The sequence below is a fragment of the Lygodium microphyllum genome, chromosome 17, assembly GCF_053477565.2.
Source record: "Lygodium microphyllum isolate KBCC chromosome 17, Lygodium_microphyllum_v1.1.10, whole genome shotgun sequence".
Taxonomy (NCBI): domain Eukaryota; kingdom Viridiplantae; phylum Streptophyta; class Polypodiopsida; order Schizaeales; family Lygodiaceae; genus Lygodium; species Lygodium microphyllum.
Window position 1 is genome coordinate 96,837,420 of NC_141151.1, and position 22,402 is coordinate 96,859,821.

Genomic DNA, 22,402 nt, shown 5'->3' on the forward strand with positions numbered 1-22,402 from the left:
ACACTTTATGTTAAAACCATTTTGTGCAATCTTAATAACCATCTATTAATGCCCATACATTATTACTACTAACTATTAGCGATGTGTACATTTCATGGGTGTTAGGCTCTTTATTAGGATTTGTAATGGGCACCCTTTATGGTTAGTTGGGTTGCTCATTTAGGGCTAGCTCATTTGTCTTGGGTCTTGTCCTTATGCCTAAATATATTCTACTCCTCCTCCTCTCTTGATATGTTGGATCTCTCACACACACACACACACACACACACACACACACACACACACACACACACACACACACACACACACACAGAGTATTGTTGGTCATCACATGTGCCATTCACTTGTGTGGTTTGTATGGTTCATCTCATGTATTGTGTTATGGATTCCATTACCCATTGTTTGAGTTCTTGTGTTCTTTCTTTCACTGTTTATTGTTCTTAGTGTTCAACATTTGAGTTTTTGTGCTCCTATTGCTCTCTCAGATAATATATCAAATGACCACTAGTGGTAGATTTGATGATTTTTGTTGCTATTCTTATTGTGATAGGTGTTGCATAGCTTGGTCTATTGCAAAAGGGGTTGTCATTCCTTACATTTTCTCTATTGATGTCATTATCTATGTTGGGCACCTTTTCAGTTGTTGATGTCATTCCTATTACAAAAGGGGTTGTCATTCCTTATGTTTTCTCTATTGATGTCATTATCTACACTGGGCACCTTTTTGACTATTGTGAAACTTTCAATTGGTTGTTAGTCAACCTATTGTATGTGTTGCGTTTTCTAGTGGCAAGTTGCAACCTTTATGTTTCTTGCTTCATTACTGCTTCTACTCTAGTCATTCTCATTACATTTTTTATTGAATAGCTATTATCACCATGATTCCCAATGTTACTTTTTGTTGATGACGTTGTGCTTGATATATAATGCTAACATTTCAAATCTGCATTGATTCACTTTTTTGCATACCCATGTTGATGACATTGCTTCTCTTCCTCATGGTATATTTGATTTTCATTCTCGGTGTTTGTAAAGAGTGGGATAGCATGGAAAATGTAAAGTGTAGGATAACATGGGAAACACGGGAAATGCTCACCCACATTGATGGGGTATAAAAGGTGTAAAGGGATTTAGTTAGAGCATCTAAAAATTAATCAACTAAGTCTCTTCACCTTCCTCACTGCTTCCATGCCTTCCCTTCCTTGTTTCTCTCTCTTCTTCTCTAGACTCTCTCTCCTTTTTGTTGTCTTCTCTCTCTTCCCTTCTCTTTCAAAGCATTAAACTATATTTACTCAGGTACAACAAGTACTAGTACAACAATGGAGAACCACAAGAGTTAGCAAACCCTCCATAGGTAGCTGGTAGCTTTCTTGGAAGACACACAAGAGCCATGTGTATCTTCCAACAAAGAGTGGGATATTTGGTTTTCATTCTTGGTTTTTGTAAAGAGTGGTATAGCACAGGAATGTAAAGAGTGGGATATTTGGTTTTCATTCTTGGTGTTTGTAAAGAGTGGGATAACATAGAAACGTAAAGACTGCGATAGCATGGGAAGTATGAGAAATACTCACTCATGTTGATGGGTATAAAAAGTGTAAAGGAACTCAATTAGAGTATCTAAAAATTAATCAACTAAGTCTCTTCACCTTCCTCACAGTTTCAATGGCTTCACTTCCTTCCTTCTCTCTCTTATAGCCTTTCTCTCTTCTTCTCTAGGCATTTGTCCTTCCTTCCATTCTTTCCTTCATATCTAATCCCCTTTTCAAAGGAGAAAACCCTATTTACTCAAGTACAAGAAGTACTAGTACAATTGAGAACCACAGAACTTAGCAAACCCCCCAAAGGTAGTTGGGAGCTTTCTTGGAGGACACATAGGAGCTATGTGTATCTTCCAAAGAAAGAGTGGAATATTTGGTTTTCATTAATGGTGTCTCTAATGAGTAAGATAGCATGGGAAACACGAGAAATACTTGCTCACATTGATGGGATATAAAAAGTGTAAAGGGACTCAGTTAGAGCATCTAGAAATTAATCAAGTAAGTCTCTTCATATTCTCACAGCTTCCATGGCTTCCCTTCCTTCTTTCTCTCTCTTCCAGTCTTTCTCTGTTCTTCTCTAGTCTCTCTCTTATTTATACTGTTTTCTCTCTCTTCCCTCCCCTCCTTTTTGTCTTCTTTATAATTGGTATCAGAGCTATAGGCTTTGGTCATTTCTTCCCTTCTTTTCTTCATATCTAGTTCCCTTTGCAAAGTAGGAAACCCTATTTACTTAGGTACAACAAGTACTAGTACAACAATGGAGAACCACATGAGTTAGTGAACCCCCCATAGGTGGTTGGTAGCTTTCTTGTAAAGCACACAAGAGTTATGTGTGTCTTCCAAGAAAGCGTGGTATATTTGGTTTTCATTCTTAGTGTTTGTGAAGAGTGGGATAGCATGGGAAACACAAGAAATACATGCTCACATTGATGGGGTATAAAAGTGTAAAGCGACTCAGTTAAAGCATCTAGAAATTAATCAACTAAGTCTCTTCACCTTCCTCACAACTTCCATGGCTTCCCTTCCTTCTTTCTCTCTCTTCTAGTCTTTCTATCTTCTTCTCTAGTCTCCCTCTCCTTTTTCTGTTATCTTCTCTCTCTTCCCTTCTCTCTTCTTTGTCCTCTTCCTTACAATTGGTATCAAAGAGCTGTAGGCTTTGGTCCTTTATTCCCTCCTTTTATTCATATCCATGGCTTCCCTTCCTTCTTTCTCTCTCTTCTAGTCTTTCTATCTTCTTCTCTAGTCTCTCTCTTTCCTTTCTACTATCTCCTCTCTCTTCCCTTCTCTCTTTTATGCCCTCTTCCTTAAAATTGGTATCAGAGAGCTGTAGGCTTTGGTCCTTTCTTCCCTCCTTTTCTTCATATCTAGTTCCTTTTTAAAATTAGGAAATCATATTTATTCGGGTACAATAAGTACGAGTACAACAATGGAGAACCATAGGAGGTAGCAAACCTCCCATATGAACCTTCTCCATCCTTACATATGTATGATTTCCAACCTTTTTCATCCTTACAGTTTTAAAGTTGGTTATCATTTGTAGGGCTATCAATTCTATTATTTGGTTCTACTTGGCCACTTGTAAAGGACTAGACACTGCCATTGCCTAGGGCAATAGGTAAGACCTTCCTATTATGGCCATGGCTTATGCAGATGTAAGGCCTCAAATCCACAAGTTTAATGGAAAAGATTTCCATCCCTGGCAAGTCGTGGTGAAATATAAAATGATGGAAAGGGGCTACTGGCCCTTCATAAAAGGGACCAAAGTTATTGGTCCATCAAATCCACTTGATGTAGAAGATGATGAGCGAGCTCAAGCCATCATCATGCTTCATTTGGATGAGTCCCTAATTCATCATATTTACCAACTCTCCACAACTAAGGAGAAATGGGATGAGCTTGAAAGGCCTTATGGAACTACAAGGAAGAACTCCAAGATTTTTCTAAAGATTAAATTTTTAAGCTTGGAGTATAAACAAGGAGAAGACCTAGATAATTTATTTCACATATGAAGGGGCTCATGGCACAGTAGGCCTCCGTTCAAGCACCAATTCATGATGAAGATGCCATTGCCATCCTTCTAAAGTTTGTAAAGAAGGTCTTTCCAACCCTTACCAATATCCCAAATCCAACTTTGGCAAGTACCATCCAATCATGTCTGGATGAAGAGAAGAGGAACCTTAACGAAGGCACTTCAGCATCTACTTTCTGTGAGCGTGTTAGTCCATATAGTTTCTACAAAGTGCTCTTTCTGTCATGAAAAAGGGCATATTATAAGTAATTGCTAGAAGAAGTACCCATAAAAAATGAAGTGCAATAAATGTAAAAAGACTGCTAGTAAGTGTCACAATGTTCCAGAACACCTAAGGAATTAGAGGCTAACTTTGCCTCCCAATCCAATGAACAACTCTTTTGAGTCTTGTAAACTCTCTACCTATAACCATCTTTTGTAGCCTGATTTATAAAGGCATCTCATTATGGATTAAGGGGGGGCATCTTGTCATGCTTTATCCAATGCCACCTAGCATTGAGGGGGAGTGTTGAAAGTGTAAGCATGTGAACTCTCCTTATGCTGGAGAGGATAAGGGTAGTTGAGTGTGAATGGTCGTGAGGGAAAGGGGAAACCCTAACCCTAGCCAATTGGGACTATATAAATAGCCCATGGGTCTACATCAACTAGAGAGTGAGAGTGACCCAAGTTGTACTTTCATGAGCAACTAAATAAGAAAGACTTGTTCTTGTACTTGTGAGCTCTTCTATCCCTCTTGTGCACACCTCAATTTTTGCTTCCACTCTGATTTTCTACACTAGGCATGCTTGATGAATAAATAGCAAATGGCATATGCTCTTTGCCTCGTTCTTGGGAGAACATTCCATTAGTGAATTTGGGAATTTTCCACAAGTTTAAGACTCATGGTCAAAACTTTCTCTTTGCTATAACTCTCATGTCATGGCTCTGAATTTGGTGTTCAAGAGCTCAATATATTCCATTTTTCATAAGTTTTCCAATTATGTATTAGACGGTAGCTTTGAGTGACTTGAAGGCATCTTTCTTGAGTCTCAATGTTATAAATAATAGAAAATGGAACTTGAAAGTTTTCCAAATTCACTAAAATGGTATTGGAGGAATTTGAATTCATATTCACAAAAGCTCCCATGATTGCAAAAGAGTTGATTGCCATGAAAATTTCCTAAGAAAAAGTCTTAAACCAATGGTTAATCATATCCTTCAAGAAAAGCAATCTTCCATTGTCATTCAATGAACTTGATAAGCCAAAAAAGAAAGATGAATCTAAATCCAATTTTCTACAAAAATGGTACACTCTCCACATCTAATGGGAACAAGAGGGTTGTCAAATCATGACTAATCTAGAGCAAAGACGCGCCATCAAGACTCCTAAATATGACCCCACCCACGTGGCCCCAACTTCCTTTAGAGTGCTAACATGCCACGAAATAGACCATTGGAAGACAATTTCTTGTTGAATCCATACTTAGATAGGATCCTAATGACAGAAGAAGAACTTGTTTCTAGCAGAGTGCACTCATGTGATCTTTTGGCTGATGTCTTGACCTATATCACACATGTGGGCATTGACTCACAAGACATGGACCATCATGCTACATTGGAGTATGACCCAAACTTCTACAATTGGCTCTTTAAAACACTCCAAGGAGAAAGATGGAGTAAGGTGAAAGGTGAATATGAATTGAAAATATGATTGAACTCTAAAGAGAAGGATGAATTGAATTTTCATAAGGTGAAAGATGGAGTAAGGTGTTTGAGTGAAAAAGAATCAAAATATGATTGAACTCCAAAGAGAAGGATGAATTGAATTTTCAATTAGTGAAAATTTCTTAACAAAGTTCTTGAATGGAATGTATGTATTGTTTGATATGAAAATGTTTTATTCCTTGCCTTATACATTTCACTATTTGATAATGTTTCTTTCTAACCACTTTTCTTTTTGCTCAAAAATTGTCCTTCAAAGAGAACTCATTGTGAGTTGTTGTCTTATGATAGGAATTCAAATGGAATGGCTCACATTTATCGAGGAAGAATAGAAAAAATATCACTTAACCACGGAAATGCAGGTTTTCAAGGAGCTATCAGAGCATACAAAACCTAGAAGAACTGTGGCAATTGAGGACGCGGCCAAGCAAATTGTCAAGCAATGTAATCTAGCCAAGTACCTCCAGAAGGTTAGCCAACAAATAGATTGCGATAAGTGAACAAGGTTTCTTAGAACCTTTGATGCCAAGAAGAATAGTGATACAATGATGGTCAAACAAGGGGATGTAACCAAGAGGGTAGAAGTTGTGCTTAGCCCAGAGTTGGTTGATAAAGCTCTATGGTTAGTGGACAAGCCAGAAAAGAGGCAAAAGATAGACGTATATGGCATGCTAGGGATGAATAAAAAGTGTACTTGAATGATGGAATCAACCTAGCAGACATTCTTGAGCCCATTGTTAGATTGCAAGCTAAGATGGTGCATGCTTTCTTTTTTAGTCAAAGGTACAATGCACTCACGAATAGAACATGGGTACCACTACTTAAGAGCATTGCAGACAAGGCACTAGACAAAGTGAATATGGACTCCTATGTCTGAACAATAATCCAGATGTTAGCTAAGGTACCGGCATAAGCTCTAAGAGCCTCATGCGAAGGATCCTAAGTGAGACAAAGGCTAAGTCGAAATGAAAAAATCACATCCAAGGCATCGAACGTAGGTTTTGGAGGAGTGCTAACAACACTAATCCAAGAGGCTATGGGGGAGATGGATAGAGAAGAGGAAGGGGAGGAAACACGAGAACAATTGCCAATCCATGAGCATCATTCACTTGTTCCAGTGAGCCATCCCTTCTCTTTCTCTATAGGGAATCTTGGAGAAAAAGAAGCTAATAGAGTTCACTAAGAAGATATCATAGGGAAGCTTAGTGCGAATGCAAGAAGCTACTATTTCTCAATGTGAAGAATGGTTGTCAATCGATTGGGCGCAAGGATTGTCCCTATGGGAGCAGTATGAAAGCCCTTCCAACCCATTCAAATTCACCTTCTCCTACCCCTGATCACTTAATCGAGTACTATTGCCAAGGGTAGTGGAGGAGGCGATATAGCTTTCAATGCGGCTAGGCAAAAGGTGGCTAGAGGAAAGGGCAAGGCACCGAATGATGTGGCAGAGGGAACCCACCAGATATTGGGAGGATAAAGTGATAGATGAGCCTAGAGCAGTCGAGGGGGGCTATGAATCCTAGAGCTGAAGTGGAGAAGAAACATATGGGATGGCAGTATGGATGCATGGATGGCTTTTTGCAATACATTGCCATATGAAAGGGATAATTCAACCTACATGCCCTACCCAAGGATATATGAAGTAGATTTTGATTCAAAGGTTCATGGAAGGTATGATTTCCCTCGAATTTACAATGTTAATGCTGCAACCCTTGAGGAGTGCATTACCTCACTGAAAAATATATTTGCCCATCTATTGTGCACTTTCTCAAGGATTTTTCTTCATGTCTATATCTGGTGTTTATCACCACTTGTAACTATCTATCTCCTAAGAATACTTCTTAAGAAAAATCCCATAGCAAAGGAAGAGCGACTACCACCCCTCTTTTTTTATATAAATGTGGCCATACATAGTTGTGCTATGATTAGACTCATGATGAGAGCTATCCTATTGCCAGCCTTTTGTATGAACCTCCTAGAGGACATGAGTGATAGTTGATTCACAAGATGTAACCACCCACTTTTGTCCACTACACCTTCGAATGTGAGGGTTAACTTAAAAGACTATATGCTAAGCTAATCCTTTCTAAGTAGGTCACTTAAACCCCCACCCAACTCTACCCCTACAAGAGAACAAGATGCAACTTAGTATCATCCCTTGTAATTTATATTTATATTCCAAAGAGAGAGAGAGAAAGAGAGAGAGAGAGAGAGAGAGAGAGAGAGAGAAGAAGAAGAAGAAGAAGAAGAAAAAGAAGAAGAAAGAAAAGAAAAGAAAAATATTCTCATTTGTAATGTATAATTGCCATGGACATTGCATTTAGGGACCATCAAATCCCTAGCCTCTCCCCACTTCACAAACTTAGGGCACATCAAGGGTAGGACATTGTGATAGACTTGTCTCCCCAAGTCATGCACAACACCTCCCCCTTCCATGACCTGGGCCCTCCCCCTTCACAAACTTAGGGCACATCAAGGGTAGGACATTGTGATAGACTCCCCCTTCCATGAACTGGGCCCTCCCCACTTCACAAACTTAGGGCACATCAAGGGTAGGACATTGTGATAGACGTCTCCCCAAGTCATGCACAACACCTCCCCGTTCCATGAACTGGGCCCTCAAGTGTGGGACAACACCTCAAGCTTGCGACCTATCTCCCAATTCTATCACCACTTGCACAGTGCACTACATGGTATGACAGACACTCCCCCTAGGTAGTGCACCTATTCATCCTTTATAGGTACATTTTGTAGCTATGCAACTAGCCAACAACTCTAGAGTCTCTCTTTGATCAGTCAATGTATCTTTAACACCAGCAATCACCAATCATATATCACAAGCTTATCCTACATGACCAATTTTACAAAAGCCCAAGTACCATTCCTAAAAGCACCCTCTTAACCTCTCCAATCCATGCCATCTAGTGCCATGGGATTGGCACTCAACCAAGAGGGGGTAATGTTAACCCTTAGGACAACACAAGGCACAAATAAGGCTTAAGAAGGAGTATAAAAAGACACATCCCATTGGAAAAAGAAGACCAAGAAGCATGGAAAAAATTTTAAAAATCAAGAATAAGGCACACAAGAAATAAAGCACATTTTAGCCCTTTGTAAAAGAGCACCAGGCTCCCTCCTCTGTGCAACTTGTAAATGAAAAGGCGCATGTAAGGAAGCTATGAGACGAGGAAAGAATAGGAGAAGAGTGGAAAAGAGGACCAAGGTCAGTCGGTCAAGGAAATGGATTGGGTGCCCAAGGGGAGAAGGGAATGTATAAAAGCCAAAAAGTGAATGGATAAGCTCATTCTTAGTGTATATGCAAAATAGCTCTCTTCTTATTCTTGCTCTTGCTTCCTTCTTGTGCATGAGAGAGGGAGTGTGAGGGAGAGAGAGTGTGTGTGTGAGTGTGTGAGAGTAAGGGACTATGGAGAAGCTCTTTTTCTACTACTTCTTCTCTTCTCTTTTCTTGTGTGCACGGATATGGAGATTGGATCTTGGAGCATGGAGATGGAGCTTCTTGGGCTAGCACCTTGAATCATGGAGTCATCAAAGGATTTGAGGAAGAGGACTACAATGATTGGATTCAATAGTAAGCTCACTACTTCTTTCTGTGCGAGAGTGTGCACGACTATGTGAGAGATAGCGATTGCCACTCGCTTGAAATGCTTGACTTGATAAGTGGTCTGTAGGGTCTCGATGGTTGCTAGTGATAGCAATGACAATTCTCTTTGCTTCTCTTCAGTAGATGGATCTTCTCACACATAATGGCATTACATATGGTGGAAAAATGAGCAATTCATCAATTGGGAGGACTTTAAAATGCAAACAATGCAAGTATTTGTGTCTCTAGTGGAAAAAGAGATGTTGGCAAGAAGGTGGTACCAACTTGACCAACATAACCTCACAATGATAGAATACACAAATTAGTTCATAAACTTAACAATGTATATTGAAAGCAATGATATGCATGTAAGTACTACAAGAATGATAATATTCATTCAATTTTTGGACAACAAAGAGCTCCCATAAGGCATGGTCAATATGGAGGAATTTATAGAGAAAATAACATGCCTAATACCAACCCAAAAATCCCTACTCACCCCACATTTAATGTCGAAAGAAAATAAGGCAAATTTGGGACAACATTCAACCCAAGGAGAGGAAGTAAATATGCTAAAAGTAGGCCAAGAAATGCCTCAATCTAGGGTGGAAAAAGTATTTAAAATTTTATTCCATCAGATGTTCTTAAGAAAAGAAAGGAAAAATGCCTATATTTCAAGTGTATTGACAAGTATACATCATACCATGCCTCTAAATTCCCTTATAAGACAACTAAGGTTAAGGTTCATAACATGTATGTCAAGGAAGATTGGGAAAATGAGGATGAGAACCCAAATGCTATGAATGCCATGAACATGCTAAAACTAATGAGTATGAGGAGGATTTTGAGTGAGAGAAATTCTATGACCCATCTAATGGTTTCCCTTTTGACCTGCATGGATGTTTGCCTTGTGATCCCGATGGGATTGCTTCTATTATACCCTCATCTGTTGCCACTTCCATTTGCTCCACATTTGTGGATGCATGGATAGATTATAGGAGCCATAGCACATCGTGCATTCAAAGGGAAATCAATGGTGTCACTAAATTGATTGCTTATTACGCATTCTTCATTTAGTAAATTTATGTAAATAAACTAATGACTCACTTTTCTTTACATGTTGATGATGATCTAGCATGGTTATGAGACCATTTAGAGACCAGTATTCCTAGTGCATCACTTAATGGGGTGATCAGAGCACTATGACAGGGATATCTGGTACAAGCAGTACAAGTTATGAAGGGGGAAGGAAGTGTCTGCCAAGTGTAAGTGTGTACACAAGAACCAATGAGTTACACATAAATGAAGATGGATTGAGTTCTAAGAAGAGGAAGTGCATTAGCATTGTATATATGTATTTATGTGTGCATTTGGGGACGCCTGGGATTTTCTTGTGTGTAATGAACATTGTATTCATTCAGGGTCATCCTCTCCCTTACAAGTCAAGTGTTAAGGTCTTTTCTCTCTTAATGAATTAAGAAGAGAAGTAATTCTTTCACTAAGAAAAATGAGAGAGGTAATTCTCTCACTAAGAAAGATAAGAGACGTGAACCTCTCAAAGTGAGGAGAGAAGTGATTTTCTCTTTCTAAGGTCTAAGATGATAGAAGCTTTTGTGGGAATTCAATCTTAAGGTTGAGGCCCAAGGCAATATAATGAACTCTCCTTGTCTATGGCTCAAAGTGGTTGCATGGACCATAAGTTAAGAGTAGAGTTTAAAACACTGCTTTTCTTAAAATAGACATGGTGAATCCATTTTTTACATATATTGCGATAGAAAACCAATCTCTAAAAAGGGCCCGCTTGGGTTATCAAAAACAACGAGATCTACAATTTTGTGTTGGGCATTTTTCCATCCAAACAATGCACAGAGAGAGATTCCAAAATTGGTGCTGCATAGTAGGTCTTGAAAAAGCCACATCTTGAATGAAGATCAACCTTCCCAAACTTGGCACTTAAGTCTCTCTCCAAGAAGGGAAGCTCTTAGAGCCTATAAAAGGGGAGTCTCTCCTTAGGTGTGGGAGAGGTGAAGGAAGTATCACTTTGCATGCATCCAAGAGGAGGAGAGAAGGTGCAAGTGTTGTAGAAGCCCTATTGAAATCAAGTTCCAAGAGAAGGAGAGAAGGTGCAAGTGCTGCGGAAGGACAGAAGGTGCAAGTGGTACGGAAGCCTTGTTGAAATCAATTTCCAAGAGGAGGAGAGAAGGTGCAAGTGTTGCGAAAGCCTTGCTAAAATCAAGCTCCAAGAGGAGATCCCTACACATATTATGTAGGAGAGAAGGAGAGACTCAAGAAGGATCAAAAGGTGCCAACTTCTAAGTTGTGCAAGTGTTAGCCAGTTGTGATCTTGTTCCCAAGATCTACAAGTTAAGAACCGGTTTATATGTAATGGATGAGCTTGCTCCTTGTCAATAATATAACTCCACAAGGGGGGGATTGACCCATCTTCCAGTTCCTAGTGTGTTGTCAATCTCTCTATCCCTATCTCTTTCTCTCTACATCTTTCTTTTCTCTCATTTGTTCTCTTTCTGCACTAGCATAATATTCACCATATATCTTTTAAGTATATAAGAAGGTCAAGCGTGTATCTTGAATCTTATAATAGTGGTATCAAAGCAAGTCTCTTTGCTTTTCTCAAAGTAAAGGTGATCCTTGCAAGAAGAAGATAAAGATGGCAATTGATGAAGTGCCTATAAGTGAGCAATTACAGGCTCAATTGATAGAGTATCGTAGCTTGTTGGAGATTCCCAAAGTACGTTAATTGATTGAGAGCTTAAGGCCAAGGGGACAAGCTACTTATGAAGAACTGAATCCTCCAAAAGATGGTGATACTAGAGGAACTACCATTGCACTAATTGTTGGTGAAGGTGAAAAGCATCCAATTGCTGAGAAGCTTCCTAGAAGGAAGAAGGACTCTCGGGTCAAGAAGAGTAAAAATACCTCACCTCGAGTGAGGTGGATAAGGAGGGAGTCATCTCCCTTAGCAACCAGCTACTCCCCTGATTACTCTAGTTCCTCCTCCTCCTCCTTATCTTCTAGTTCCTACTCTCTTGGTTCTAAGTCTTGTGCAATCGGCAAACGGAAAAAGAGGGATCATAAGAGGAGCAAGCTTAAGAAGACTAAGACTTTCAAGTCTGGGGATAAGGACATAAAGTTTGACTACTACTCCGATAAGAGAGATCCTGTTAAGGTGCTAGCCTTTGTGAGGCAATTTGAAGTTGCTTTTTCTAATGGCAATTTCTCAGAAAAGTCTAAGCTCAGGCTTGTAGGCCTGCACTTGAAAGACACCGCTAGCAATTGTTGGTTGACTCTGATGCCAGGAGGCATATTCCACGGTGGATTCCGTGCCACGGTGGATTCCGTGAGGTTTTACGGTGGATTCCGTAAACTTAAATGACCGGGGCTCATACACAAAGTGGATTCTTTGTGCGAGAAGTTGATGGGGACGCCTGTCCTTTTCGGGCGTTTCATTAATTTAGTGTGTACATGGGTGATTCCATAGTGGGTGATTCCGCAAAATGCATATTAAATTAATAAACGTTTATGAGTTTAGAGTGCGCACTCGTAATAAATTAAGGTTAGGATTTATTTCTAACCAGTTGATTTATTTATGTAGCTGAAGACTGCTAGGTATTCACTTTTGTCGGTTTAATTGTATTATTTTACTAACGATTGTGAATGCTTCAGTTGATGTGTAGAGATAGCAGCAGTGGCGGAGGAAAGCATTGGAGTCTAGCGAGTATTCGACCTATGGATTATATTTTGATAGGTGCCACGCCTATATTTTGTCATGTCTATTGAGACATCGATTATTGATTATTATTTTGTATGCGCCTATGCGCACGGATATATTATTTCTATTTGAGACATTGAGATTGGGCGTGCCAGACTCTATGGGCACCGTCCATTAGCTTTATTTCCTATTTTTGTAAAAGGCAAACTCAAAAGCTAAAAGCTTGTCATATTTTTGTAAATTGGGCTATTATTGAGCATGAAGATGGAAATATACATAAAATACATGCTTTGTGAAGTGCTCACACAAGGCATGGGGGGAGATTGAACCCAATTGGTCTCTTGCTTCTTGTCGTTCATGCTTTTACATTGTTTTTTGTGCAAAAAGGTAGAGTTCATTGTTCTTGGGGACCTTCCGGGATTCACTACGCGAGCATACTGCGACCGATCTGCGCACCAGTGGTATCAGAGCGGAGCTGAGATCAAGAGCTTCCAATCGCTACCCATCTCGGGCGAAAGCGGGGCTCCTGGAACGATCGGGCTCTACAGTCAATCTCGTCGCGAACGGTCGATACAGGCAGACTTCTGGCGATCAAGAACCCCTGTTTCTACTGTCAGATCGCGAGGGACCAGGCTGTACAAGCGGAGGACCACGCAATCATCTCCTTCACCAAAATCGTGGATAACAGACAAAAAGAGTAACTTTTTCCTTCATTAAGCTTCCAAGCTTCAAGTTAATACTTAACCCACTTGATTAGAAGCTTAACAAGGCTTCTCTCCACCAAATCGTCATCGTGGTATCTCAAGACCTGGCCGCGTTTTTCGCCGTGAAGAAAAACGGCCCCCCCCCCATGAAAATCAGACGATTAAGCCCAAGGCTTAATCATTAAAGCTAACCTTACTTACCTAAGTTGGACAAAGCAAGCAAATCACCAAACTTCGGGTCCTGCACTTCCGAAGTCAAGTCCTGCAAGTCAACTGTAAACAAGTTATGCAAGTTCACTAAGTTATGCAAGTCTGCAACTCTGCAAGTCGGCTAAGTCTGCAACTCTGCAAGTCAGACTAGTCAACTGGAGTCAGAACTGACTTGTGCTCAAAACTCCTATAAGGGCTGTTCCTGCGTAGAAACTCTGAACTGCAAAGTTGTTCGTGGCAAAGTATTCTACCAATCCGCAGGTCCGCTGAAGTATTTTCAGCAAACGAAGAAGGAAATATTGCAGATTTTCTGAAAATTGACAAAGAAATACCCAAAAACACATAGCCTTGTAACCCCGAATTTGAGCTACGCTCATCCCGCTAACCTGTTTTTGAGTGAGAAAGGTCTTTTGAGTTTTACAGGATGACGACACCACATATGGATGATCCTATGGCTGAAGATGACCTACCTGAGCCTACCATGGAACAAAAGCTGGACCTAATCATGCTGCAATTGGAAGAAGAACGAAGGGCTAGGCAAGCATTGCAAGCGCAATTGACAAAATTACAAAGAGCGTCCACCGATAAAGAAGAACCTCAAGCTGAAGATTTGATTCGACGTACCATCGATGCCACTCTTGAAGCTCAAACCATTCGCAAGGAATCAAAGATAAGTAAACGAAGTTTCAAATTTCGCACTTTCAATGGCATACGAGAAGGAAAGACTGTTTTATCATTCATTAGCCAGTTTGATGACTATTTCCATGAGGAAACTTATCCAGAAAAAGATAAAATCAAGTGTGTTACTAATCATTTGGTAGACAGAGCATCACTTTGGTGGACTGTAGTACGCAAGAGCATAGACTGTCCTGCTACTTGGGAAGATTTCAAGAAGAAGTTCATGCAGAATTTCCTTCCACCGCAATTTCATGAGAAGGCTATCAAGCAATGGGATCTACTTCAACAATGGGATCGTGAGCCTATTCCACAGTATACAGAGCGTTTTTGGAATGCACTCCTACAGCTACGCATGCTTGAAGACGTACCAGAGACGACACATAAGCGGAAGTATATGTCTAGACTTCTTGGACATTACTACGCTGAAGTGAACATGTTCAAGCCTGCTACCCTTGAAGACGCCATCTCACTAGCTCACGACACTGAAGATAAGTTACGCGGTAGAGACAGACGACCACAGCAATTCCAAGCCAATGGTAATTATGGATCTAAACAATTCAATTCCAATTTTAGAAGGTTTAATCCAAGTCGTTTCTCTTCATCATCTTTCCGCAAGAATTGGGCTAAACCACTTGCATTACCATCCAATGTCAATCCAAATCCTAAGCCTATTCCACAAGCAAATCCAAATGTACCCAGACTTCCAGCCATTGCAAATAATGTAACCAAAGCCAAGCCAATAGTATGCTATAAATGTCACCGGCCTGGACATCTCGCAGCAAATTGTCATTCAAAGAAGCCACCAGCTCATATCAACTATCTTGGAGCCATGGACGAAGACGAGCATGAGGATATGCCTGATTTCACTGAAGATGAGGATGACCCTACTACTACTTCCGACACTTTACCAGGTATGCCTACTCCACATTCATTATTGACTATGAAATGTTTGGTGCATGGAAAGGAAAAGACTATCTTGCATGATGACGGTAGTACTCATGATTTTATTTCAGAAAAATTGGTAAAGGAATTGAAATTACAGACTGTACCTACGCATTATCGCATAAAAGCTGCATTTTTAGGTACTAGGTATAATGGTACACAAGAAGTACAAGATTTAGAGATTCAAATTGGTTTATACATTGAAAGAAGAAATTTCTTAGTTATTCCATTACAGTCAAGTGACATTATTTTAGGAATGCCTTGGCGACACCAGCATAACCCAGATATAGATTATTCCACACACACAATGAATATTAATTTTCAAGGAAAATCTATTACATTATATGGTATGCATGCATCTAATATTTTTCCACTGCTTTCGCATACTCAAGCAAAATGTGCATTACGCAAGAGTACTAAATCATATCTCATTTGGGTGAATGAATTGCAAGCAAAGGAAAATCATATGCATCCTAGACATAAGGAATTTCTTGCATATTTTAAAGACTGTTTTGCAGAAGACCTACCACCAGGTTTACCTCCTTCACGTCCAGAAGACCATAAGATTGATTTGATCCCTCGCACACAACCACCTTGCAAAGCACCATATAGGCACAATCAGATAGAGCAAAAAGAAATCCAGAGTCAAGTTGAAGAATTACTAAATAGAGGTTTAATTCGACCTAGCAGTTCTCCATTCGGTGCACCTGTACTCTTAGTCAAGAAAAAGAATAATACCTATCGTATGTGTATTGACTACTGAGCTTTAAATAAGATCACTGTAAAGAATAGGTATCCTATTCCTAGAGTTGATGACCTTATGGACAAACTGCAAGGATCTTCTATATTTAGTAAAATTGACCTTAAGTCTGGATATCATCAGGTGAGGCTAGATAAATCTGACATATTTAAGACTGCATTCAGAACACAGTTTGGCCATTACGAATTCTTAGTCATGCCATTCGGATTGACTAATGCACCTGCTACCTTCAGTAGAATGATGAACCGTATCTTTTTGAAATATCAGTACTGTGTGATTGTTTTCTTTGATGATATTTTGGTGTTTAGTCAAAATGAGAAAGAGCATTATGAGCATTTGTCATTAGTTTTTCAATTACTGAAAGAAAATCAATTGTTTCCAAATCCTGAAAAGAGTGAATTCTTTAAGACAGAAATTGAGTATTTAGGTCATATTGTATCATCTGAAGGAATTAAAGTTGATCCTAAGAAAATTGATGCAATATTGCATTGACCTGTTCCTAAAAACATGCATGAATTACGCTCATTCCTTGGTCTTGCTAGTTTCTATAGGAAGTTTGTACGTAACTTCTCATTACTTGCTTTACCATTAACCAAACTTCTCAAGAAAGGAATTGTTTATCAATGGACCGAAAATCAGCAGAAATCCTTTGACTTACTGAAACATGCATTAACCAATGCCCCTGTTCTACAGTTGCCTGACTTTAATAGACCATTCTTTCTAGTTGTGACTAATGCTAGCGGATCAGGAATAGGAGCCGTACTAATGCAAGACAATCATCCAATAGCATATTCTAGTTGTAAGCTGAAACCCTCTGAGCTGAAATATTCCACTTATGACAAAGAACTATTAGCAGTTGTACAAGCATTAAGACAGTGGAAACACTACTTAATGGGTTCAGAATTCATGATAAAGACCGACCAGCAATGCATTAGGCATTTACTTAGCCAACCCCAAATCTCTGACCGTCATATCAAATGGGCTTCCTTTATTCAAAGTTTTCATCCTATCATTCAATACCAACCTGGAAAAGAAAATGTAGTTGCTGATGCATTGAGTAGAAGACCTACAATTCATAATATTTCTGTCATATCTTTTGATTCTTTGATTGCTATGAAAGATACATATCACCAGGATATTACTTTTCATTCTGATTGGAATAAATTAGTTCAAAATAATTTCATTCCTGTTGATTCATTGTCATATAATGATGGATTTATGTTTTATGAAAAGAGACTGTGTGTTACTATTCCATTCCGATCTTTTGTTTTGAATGAAATTCATTGTCCCCCATATCAAGGTCATAGAGGTATCATATATACATTATGTATGTTAACTGAAGATTTTTATTGGCCACATATGGATGCAGATGTATCTAATTTCGTTTCTGAATGTTTGATTTGTCAAAGAGTAAAGAGACATCATGATAAACAGTATGGATTACTAATGCCTTTGTTTATTCTATCTAAACCTTGGGAACAAATTTCTATGGATTTCATTACTAGTTTACCAAATACTAAATCTAACCATGATATGATTTGGACAGTTGTAGATAGATTTAGTAAGCAAGCATATTTCATTCCATGTAAGAAAACTTTAACAGCATCACAAGCAGCACAATTATTTTTGAAAACTGTTTTTACTAACCATGGATTGCCAAAAGTTATCATTTCAGATCGTGATTCTAGATTTTGTAACAATTTTTGGATTACACTGTTTGCTAATCTAGGCACAAAGATTGATTTCTCATCTGCATTTCATCCAGAAACTAATGGACAAATAGAAGCCACAAACAGCACTATTTTAGATCTTTTACATGCATATACTATCTCTAAACCTCAGACATGGGACACTCATTTGCATTTATTACAGTTTGCATATAACAATACACCGCACACATCTACAAAGAAAGCACCTTTTGAAGTCATTTATGGATATAGATTGTCTACACCTGTTGCATCTTTGTCTAATAGAATTCAAAGTGCTGATGATATTGCTAGTATGCATAACAGTATTTTTGATGAGGTTAAGGATATGATTGCTAAAGCCCAGCAATCATATACCAAACAAGCCAACAAGAAAAGGCAAGCCATGAATTTCAAAGTTGATGATTATGTTTGGCTGAGAATAGAAAAACGTAGACTGCAAAGTATAGATAGACATCCAGTTGTCAAATTAGCTCCTAGATTTTATGGACCATTTAGAATCATTCATAAAATTAATGATAATGCATTCAAGTTAGAATTACCATCTCATGGAAAATTCACAATACATTTCATATTAGTTTATTGAGACCATTTAGAGGCCAATTACCTATCCACCCTGTTTATGAAAACCCACCTTTATTAGAGGAAGAGACTGAAATACTTGAACCAGAAGCTATCATAGACACTGACTTTATGACCACTAGAACTGGCCGAAGGTACTCTAGATATCTAGTAAAATTTAAGAACCATCCTGTAGAGGAAGCACAATGGATGCACGCTAGAGACTTAAATGCTTTTCCCACTCTGTTAGCTCCACATTGAGCTAATAGCAATTGAGGTCAATTGCTATCCCACCCCGAGGGTATGATGCCAAGAGGCATATTCCATGGTGGATTCCGTGCCACGGTGGATTCCGTGAGGTTTTACGGTGGATTCCATAAACTTAAATGACCGGGGCTCATACACAAAGTGGATTCTTTGTGCGAGAAGTTGATGGGGACGCCTGTCCTTTTCGGGCGTTTCATTAATTTAGTGTGTACATGGGTGATTCCATAGTGGGTGATTCCGCAAAATGCATATTAAATTAATAAACGTTTATGAGTTTAGAGTGCGCACTCGTAATAAATTAAGGTTAGGATTTATTTCTAACCAGTTGATTTATTTATGTAGCTGAAGACTGCTAGGTATTCACTTTTGTCGGTTTAATTATATTATTTTACTAACGATTGTGAATGCTTCAGTTGATGTGTAGAGATAGCAGCAGTGGCGGAGGAAAGCATTGGAGTCTAGCGAGTATTCGACCTATGGATTATATTTTGATAGGCGCCACGCCTATATTTTGTCATGTCTATTGAGACATCGATTATTGATTATTATTTTGTATGCGCCTATGCGCACGGATATGTTATTTCTATTTGGGACATTGAGATTGGGCGTGCCAGACTCTATGGGCACCATCCATTAGCTTTATTTCCTATTTTTGTAAAAGGCAAACTCAAAAGCTAAAAGCTTGTCATATTTTTGTAAATTGGGCTATTATTGAGCATGAAGATGGAAATATACATAAAATGCATGCTTTGTGAAGCGCTCACACAAGGCATGGGGGGAGATTGAACCCAATTGGTCTCTTGCTTCTTGTCATTCATGCTTTTACATTGTTTTTTGTGCAAAAAGGTAGAGTTCATTGTTCTTGGGGACCTTCCGGGATTCACTACGTGAGCATACTGCGACCGATCTGCGCACCAGACTCTCATTTTGGAGGGAAGGAAACCTACAACTTGGAAAAAGTTCAAGAAGAAGTTTTATGCTCAATTGAGAATGATGTCAAGAAGGAGTGGGATTGGCTAGGCCTGAAAGGGCATGAGAAGGTCACTAGTTATGTGGACAAGTTTTGGTCTACTCTTCTCAAGGTTACTCCTTTCATGGAGATCAGTGATGAAGAGAAGAAAAGGAAGTTTGAAGCTGGCCTACTCCCTCATTTACATAAAACCATGAAGGTGTATCCACATGAAACCTTATCTCACATGATGGAGTCTGCCATCATAGCTAAAAGTTTGCATACACCCGGTACATCTTGAAAGTTGGAGATAAGTTCTTATAGAGCTAGATAAGAGCAGCTCTATGATCAACCAAGAGACATGACTAATTGAAGAAGACCTACCTTTACCCATGACCAATATTCAAAGCCAAAGGGTAACAAGAAGAAGCGCAAGTCTCTTACCCTCTGAGATACAAAAGTACAAAGAGGAAGGAAGGTGATTTCTTTGTGGTGAGTTAGGGCATATGAAGCCTGATTGTCCTCACAGAAGGAAGGAAGCAAATGTGGTTAAAGATCCTCCTCTGGCATGCTCAAATTCTATTTCGGATATATAAGCTAACACATTCAAATGAGAAGAAGAGACAAAATCTTAAAGGGTTGGGGGACACTAAACAATCGATGAGTTTTAATACTCTTTGATCCAAGGTCCACAAATAATTTTGTGTTAGCAGATATTGTTGAAAGGTACAAATTCCACTGGATTGATTGGAAACACCAATTGGATCAGGTTTGGCATTTGAAGGACTTACAACTAATTCTACTCCTATCTAGGGGAAGTTGAATCTTAGAATTGGGGATTATTGTGACCAATAATCTTTTCTACTAGCACCTATTGGTAACTGTGATGTTTTCTTAGGCATGCCTTGGTGCATTACAAGATTAGTATTCTTCTCAATTTTGTTAAGAAGACCCTTGCATTTCAATTCAAGGGTTGGAACATAGTATGAATTGCTCATGTTGGAGATCGGCCTATGCTAATGGTTAGTCATGTTAGCATTTCTAAAGAAATGAAGAAAGCTATTTCTGCGTACATGATTTTTGTGAGAGAGTCAAAAGAAGCTATTGATTCAAGGGAACTTGCCTCCTCTAATGAGCACACAATACCAACTAATGCTTCTAAGTCTTAGACTTTTAAAAACCCCTCTCATTAATTGATCAAGCCAGACGTGATTTTGTTAAAAAATATGAAGATTGTTTTAGTGATTCAGACCTAGGAGAGTCACCTCCTAAGTGCCCGGAAGATCACACAATTGATCTTATCCCAAGCAGTTCACCACCTAACCAGCCGCCTTATCGAGTAAGTGCAAGTCAGCAAGAGGAGATCCTAAAACAAGTAAACAAATTGTTAGAAAAAGGGTTAATTCAACCTAGCTCTTCTCCATATTGCTCCCGAGTCTTACTTGTTTCAAAGAAAGATGGTTCTCTCCGTATGTGCATAGACTACAAATCTTTTAACAAGATCACAATGAAGAATCATTTTCCTATCCTAAGGATAGATGATATCTTGGATAAGTTGCAAGGGGCTAGTATATTTAGTCGCATTGATCTCAAGAGTGGCTATCACTAGATATGGATAGCACTTGAAGATATTCATAAGACAGCTTTCCGTACAATGTTTGGACTATACGAGTTCTTAGTCATGCCATTTGGTTTGACTAATGCACCTGCCACATTCAATCGAATGATGGAGAGAATTTTCAGGCCTCACTCAAAGTTCACAGTGTCTTCTTTGATGACATTCTAATATTTTGACGGTTGGAAGAAGAGCATAGAAAACCTCTATCTATTGTTTTTCAAGAGCTTTACAAGCATAAACTATAGGTCAATGCTAAGAAGAATGAATTTTTCCTTTCGAAAATTCATTACATGGACCATATTGTTTCTCACAATCTGGTGAGAATGGATCCTAAGAAGATTCGAGCTGTTATAAGATCCGAGATACACACTCAACTTTCTTATATACTTAAAATATATATGGTGAATATTATGTTGGCACAGAGGGAGAATAGATGAGAGACAAGAAAGATGTAGAGAGAGAGAGAGGTAGAGAAATTGGCAACACACTAGGGACTGGAAGATGGGCCAGTCCCCCCCTTGTGGAGTTATATTATTGACAAGGAGCAAGATCCTCTGTTACATATAAGCCAGTTCTTACTTGTAGATATTGGAAACAAGATCACAGTTCCTTGCACGGTATACAACCGGATAACACTTGCACAAGTTGGTAGTTGGCACCTTTTGATCCTTCTTGAGTCTCCTTCTCTCCTACACAATGTGTAGGGCTCTCCTCTTGGCACTTGATTTCAGCAGAGCTTTCGCAGCACTTGCACCTTCTCTTCTCCTCTTGGATGCATGCAAAGTGATGCTTCCGTTTTCCTCTCTCACACCCAAGGAGAGACTCCTCTTTTATAGGCTTTCAAGAGCTTCTCTTCTTGGAGAGAGACTTGAGTTGATCTTCATGCAAGATGTGGTTGTTCCAAGACCTACTCTGGAGCACTAATTTTGAGATATCTCTCTATACGTTGTTCGGATGAAAAAATGTCCAACACGAAAGTTGTAGATCTTGTTGTTTCCGATAACCCTTGAGGTCCGTTTTTAAATATCATCTTTCTATCACGAGATATTTTAAAAATGGATTCACCATGTCTTTTTTTTTTAAGAACAGCTTCTCAAACTGTACTCTTAACTTGTGGTCCATGCAACCACCTTAAGGAGAGTTCATTAAATTGCCTTGGGCCTCAACCTTAAGATTAAGCTTTTGTCTCTTTAGACTTTAGAAAGAGAAAATCACTTCTCTCCTCACTTTCAGAGGATCACGTCTCTTGTCTTTCTTAGTGAGAGAATTATCTCTCTTGTCTTTCTTAATGAAAGAAAAAGACCTTAAACCTTGACTTGTAAGGGTGAGGATAACCCCAAATGAATTCAATGCTCATTACACACAAGTAAACGTTCCCAGGCATCCCCGGATGCACACATAAATACAT